Below are 6,568 nucleotides of genomic sequence, written 5' to 3' on the forward strand. Positions count from 1 at the left end.
ATTTGGAGGAAAAGTCTATAAATGGCAGAGAAGAGAAGCTGAGAAATAGAGTGTGTGTGAATCAACCCGATCGATATACTATTCTATCAACCGAGCTGTTACTTTGCTGAAATCTTTTCAAATGTCAAAGTTCACGCTTATTGTATACATTCATAGCATTCAAGACTATCCTTCGAGCTTACAAGCACAAACTGTTATTATTATAATACTTGATCTTGAAAAGGTCAGTTGCGCTAAATTATTTCAGTCCAATTGAGTATTGTAAATTGGTTCGTAACTAAGAGTTTCAGTTTGGCATTGTTAAATCCAAAACTGAAGTGGGTAGGTATGTACAACTCTTTGTACCGATCAAAGTCTTTTAATAAATATCTTATTTTTTGTGATAGAAGGGGTGACGTAGGAGTATTTGAAATATCCGAACATCCATAAAATCTTGTGTCTTCTTATTTCAGTTTTATTCTATCCATCAGTCAATTTATTTCCGTACTTTTATTGTTAACTGATTAATATCGATTTACAAAATTCTCGAGTATCAGTTTATCACTAAACTGACTCATAAAAAGAGAAAATGTTGTGAAAATTGTCAGTGTTTATTCAACCCTCTTCTAAAAACTCTTTCACCTTTACCCGATCTTATCATTATGCTAACGAATATTTAAAATTACTAGAATTTTAGAAACATGTGGACGAAAACTTGAATAAAATTTTCTTGTAGGCAATTCTAAAATTTTTCTTACAAAAAAAAAAAAATTTATACGTAAAAACCATATTGTCATATAAAAAAATAATAGTTGCCAGAATATACCAACCTTTGCCATATTAAAGGTAAGCCCCTGGCCAAATAAATAGATTTTTTCATCCAAGATTTATATAGTTTCATAAAAAAATATACCATAGACGACGATATCTGAGTTAGTGGTAAGTGAATACCAGCTTGACTAATAATAATGTATACGATTCATTGTCAACATCGAGTTTGCCGAATTAAGTTTTAAAAAAAAAAAAACTAGATAGTTACAGTTGTCACCAACTTACACAAAAATAAAATGATTTTTTTAATAGTTTATTTAGCATAGTAAAGGGCACTCATGCAGTTTTTTTCTGTTGGTTCGAAGTGGGAAATCACATTAAATTGCAAGGCCAATCAATTCACGCACGCTCTCCCAGCTCACGCGTGACCCCTCTTGTTTTGTTATTTCAAAACCCAACGTATTCAAAATCATTCAAGCCTACAAGATTGACATTAAAAAAAGCTCTTTTAATGTGATATCTATTTATTTTGGAATTTTTTATTAATCAAAATTTGATGTTTGTAAAATTATTTTTTTTTATAGAGAATATTGCTAATATGACATGTGATATGCTAATGATTTTTATGTTTTCTGACTAGAAAATGACTAAAAGTTCAAAAAAAAAATTAAAAAAATCGACTACTTAGAATACGCACAATAAGCCAACACTTTACATGGCTTTGCCCAATTTGATACTAGCTTAGCTAGCTTTTTTGTAAAATAATAAACTACAAGTATATATATTTAATTTTTGAAATTAATTGTTTGTCCCATAAATTAATGAAATAATCATTTCAATTCACGCTTCACCAAACAACTTTCGAAACATGCAATCATTTAATTTTCCTTCCTCAATTTTGAAGGAAATATAATTTTATGTTTTAAGAAATCCTAAAGATATCACACCAAACAAACTAATGAGAAGTCCATTATTCAAAATGTTGCTCGCCCCAACTTAATACCTAAAGGGAAAACTCTTTTTATATAAAGTAAAGCAAGGGTTTCTTCCACACTTTCTATTAAACCTCTCCCGACTGACCCCTTTCCATCCATTTTCAGAGAGAAATTTATCTCCTTTATCATATTTCTTGGTGCTGCAGTAGTACTGTAACATATATATACCAAGATGTCTGTAAGTTTTTACTTAATGCTGTCGTTTTACATCTTTATTATTATCATTATATTCTTGCAAATCTTGACAAATGGGGCGTTTTGTTTTTGTTTTTGGAAGATGGTGGAGGTTAGAGTTCCTAACTTGGACTGTGAAGGGTGTGCTACAAAGCTTAGAAAATCCCTATTCAAGCTTAAAGGTAAGTGACACACATTAGGGAGTGTTTGCAAAATAACCAAAGAAAATTGGAGAATCACTTTTTTTTTTTTTTTTTTACAATTTTCAAACTCTGCCGAATCATCTTCTTGAAATGATCCATTGATTTTGAAAGACAAAAGTTTCATCATAAGTTCTTGTCTGCATTTTTTTCTCTACTTTTTCCCGGGTTTAATTAGATATTTTTATAATGAATGTACCTATTTTGGGTTGGTGTAAATAGTTGGTGTTTAGAGATTTGAATTTCAAAATAAGAATGATATTACTCCTGCTTTTTAACCGAGGCTGTCCACACTATTTGAGGTGTGTTTTTATTATAAGCATATTAAAAAAGTATAAAAGAAAGATGAAATAATTTTTAAAAATAATTAGAAAGACGGAAAGTATTAAATTTAATTAAATAAATTCATCAAATCAAAAAAATTATTTTACGTCAAATAATTATACTATTCAGGAAAAATATATTATTAATGCTTTTAACTACCTGCAATTGTATAGGGATCTTGCATAAAATATTTCTATGTTATATCCTAAATGGCATTGTCGATAAAGATAATTTAAAATTCTTGCTAGCTATATATAATGTAGGTAAAAACTTGTGTGAGATGGTCTCACGGATCGTATTTGTGAGACAAGTCTCTTATTTGGGTCTTCTATGAAAAAATATTACTTTTTATTGTGAATATGGGTAGGGTTGACTCATCTCACAGATTAATATCCGTGAAACGGTCTCACATAAGACCCACTCAAAAGTAATATTCTTAATTGGAAGGGGGCGTGAGGTGTTTTCACATATTCCATTTAAAATTTAATTCTAAATAAAATTGGTTTTTTTTTTTTAGTTTAAAGGGAACTGAAATTGTGACCCAATGGGTTTCTTTTCAACCTTTTCCGGTAATGGGCTTTCGTTCACGGCCCATTACGGGAATGGGATTCTTTTTCCCCATTTTGCACATCCATGTAAATAAATAAAATATATATTTGTGCTCTGAAAGATCCACCAATCAATCCACAATTTATCAGGTGTGGATGCGGTAGATGTAGAAATGGAGTTGCAAAAGATCACCGTTAGTGGCTATGGATTAGAGGAGAAGAAGGTCCTCAAGGCCATCAAACGTGCCGGAAAAGCGGCGGAGCCGTGGCCATATCCGGGATACTCATATTTTTCCTCATTTTACAAATACCCATCTCACATTGTCAACCATTACTATGAAACATCACGAAATGTTGTCTCACCAAACGTGCACACGTTCTTCCACACGCCGGCGGTGTACTCGGTGGCTTGGCTTCGGATGAGGCGGTTGCGTCGATGTTCAGTGATGATAATCCACATGCTTGTTCTATCATGTGAAAATATGTTTTGAGATTTTTATTTTTTAATTGAGGTTATTGGGGTTTAGAATGTGTGTTTATGTTTCTTGATGAAAGCAATTGTGATGTACTTCACCTGGTGTATTGTCTTTGCTGTTTGAATTCTTTGGATGTGCAATTTTTTCTTTTTTTTTTTAGTTATTTTGCTATACTTGTGATCAATATGTTTCTGCACCTGGGGAATAGGCTCTATTTTAAGCATAAATCCGGCAGAATGGGCCATCGAAAGTAGCTTTGTTGCCGAACCCTGACCAATTTATATTTGTAAGTTGATGATGGATTATTTATTTTGATATGAGTGCCGTATATATTCTGTGTTATTGTTTGTGTCTCGGAGACCATAATCTTATGTAACTTTAGCAGTATTCGACTCATCATAGAGAACTTAATTGGACTATGTTTTGCACATAATGTTAGATTTAATTTAATTGTGGTAATGAGAGTCAAAATCAATAGACCGTAATAGTTAAATCAGAAGACAATATAAATTGACAGAAGCAAAACTTGGCTTATAAAAAGCAGAACTCGAATTATAAGAGCAGAATCAGAATTTAGAAGAAGCAGAAGCATAACTTATCAGGACTTGACGTTTTTTACTTGATCGTTACAGTCTTAATTGTTACCGTTACTTTACCTAGTACTAGCATTTATTGCACCATTAATACTGTACAAAGACATTTAACGCTCCTTACTAGTTTTCATATGAAACAAGACTGATTACTCTGAAGTTTTCTGCAGTACCTTTTTTAGGTGATAAAGCTGATTTTAATCAGGAGTATCAGAAGCTGTTTTTTATTATAGACATTGGATTCAAGCATTCTATATATAAGGGTCAAATCCTTTATAGAAAACAACTTTATTTTTATCAACGCAACGATTATTCCAAAGCTAGTTTGAGCTATCATCAACTACAACTTATCTTCAAACTCAACATACACAAAAGCAGCACACGCTTTATTCTAAATATCCGATCTTTGTAGATCATATTGTGCCTGCTGTTTCGTAATCTCTTCAAGCTAAACACTTTACTATATCTTATTGAGAAGAGTTTGTAATATGGATAAACGTCTTTTCCAGAACTTTGTTGTATTCATTTACATCGTGTTGAGAAACTAAGAGTTTCAGTAGGCAAAGGATAAGCCCTACTGAAGTGGGTGTGTACAAGTGTTGTACTGTAATAACCAAAGTCTTTTAGTGATACCTTATGCAAACAGAAGAATGAGAGATGTAGAAGATTTTATCTTCGAACTTCCAGAAACAACCACTGTTCTACTACCTATTGTTTTATTTTTTTCACCCCATACTATCAGATCGTTTCCGCACTTATTTTTGTGATATGCTGGTTATACATTTGAACAAGATAAACTATAATCTCTAACAAGATTCTAGCTCTTTTTGCAAAAAAAGTCCAACAAAAGAAACAAGTTTTATTCACCCCCTCTAAACTCTATATCGATCCCCAACAAATGGTATCAGAGCAGATTTTTCTTGTTCCGAAAATTTACAACATAAATGGCACACTTCAGTAAAGTTCACATGTTCTCAAAGAAGATTTCGATGACTGGAAGATCCGGATGCAAGACCGTCTTTGCAGCCCAAGATGATGACATGTGGTTTGTCATCATAGATGGTCCCCTGAAAATTATTAAAGTCAAATACAGATATTGCTGTTACTAAGGAGGCACCACAGATGGTTGAGAATCACTGAGGAGAATGGACAAGTGAGGACAAAAGAAGCTAATCTTGACAATGTTGCGAAGGACATTCTCTACAAACTCTCCACAAAATACCTTCAGTAATATCAAGATATGTCCTACTGCAAAAGAGATTTGGGAAAAGCTTGTCTAAATCTGTGAAGGAAATGAACAGACGAAGGAGAACAAGTTATCTGTAGCAATACAGAAATTTGAAAATCTCAAAATGAAAGCTGGAGAAACTCTGAGCGAGTTTGATGAACGTTTCAGCAGCTTGGTAAATAAGCTGACAGCTCCAGGAAAGGAATATGGCAACAGAGAAATAACACTCAAAGTAATGATAGCTTTACCCAGGGAATGAGACATAAAAACTATGACTATGAGAGTATCTAAAGATCTGAACAAGTTAGAACAACACGACTTGTTTGCAGACTTAAAAGCTTATGAGTTCGAACTGGAAGTGAAAAGTGGAGAAGAGACCTCATCGAATCCACCTACCAAGGCTCTTACTGCTCTGCTCTGCTACTGCTGTAGTTGCTCCAAGTGCATAACCTGCTACTGACATTGAAAGCACATCTAAAAAGACTGCTGAACAGATCGGCAATGATGCTATGTACTTATTTGTGAAGAAATTTTTCAGATTCATGAAGACGAATCACCGAGCTTACCAGGGTCCTAACCGAAACTTTAAGAAAGATTCACCACCTGGTGACATGGCGTGTTTCAACTGTGGAAAATTTGGGCATTTCATTGCTGATTGGTCAAAGCCGAAGAAGGATGATCAGAAAAAAAATACAAGAGGAATGACTAGAAATCCAGAAGAGAGCGCAAAGAGATGATTGCTGAAGAAAGCAAATCAAAATAGGCAGATTCTAGTTCTGAGTCTTCTGACTCATAAATTCATTCCAGTGATAGCGATGCAGAAAGATCAAATGTCTCATGGCAGACACTGAATCAACCTCGACATCTGGGAGGTATTTGACTTTGACTCTAATGAATTTACACGAACTGATTTGGTTAAAGCACTGCATGACATGATAGAAGAGTACTCAAGACTTTCTCAATCATTCGAGTAAGTTAAAACTGAAAATCCAAACTTTAGAGATCAAATAAATAAGTTTATTATCTTGCTAGAAAACAGTTGCAGTGATCTAAAAGTTGAGATAAGTAAGTTGAAAACTGAGAATGACAGAGTACATGCAGATTACCAGACGATGAAATCTGAAAACCAAAAGCTATCGGTTCTGGTGAATGCATGAAACAAGTCTTCTGTTTCACTAGAGAAGATGCGAAAATTACAGAAGCAATCTGGAGACATGAGTGGTCTCGGATTCAGTAATAATGAAATCAATTCTGAAACAAGTACTAAGCCAGAAATGGTATTC

At 33.5% G+C, this 6,568-nt stretch overlaps 1 pseudogene; it reads left to right on the forward strand.

The window, feature by feature from the left end:
- Positions 1 to 1,751: 1,751 nt before the first annotated feature.
- On the forward strand, positions 1,752 to 3,599 carry LOC140816916 (heavy metal-associated isoprenylated plant protein 31-like; annotated as a pseudogene).
- The last annotated feature ends 2,969 nt before the right edge of the window (positions 3,600 to 6,568 follow it).

The sequence above is a fragment of the Primulina eburnea genome, chromosome 16 (assembly GCF_022965805.1).
Source record: "Primulina eburnea isolate SZY01 chromosome 16, ASM2296580v1, whole genome shotgun sequence".
NCBI lineage: Eukaryota > Viridiplantae > Streptophyta > Magnoliopsida > Lamiales > Gesneriaceae > Primulina > Primulina eburnea.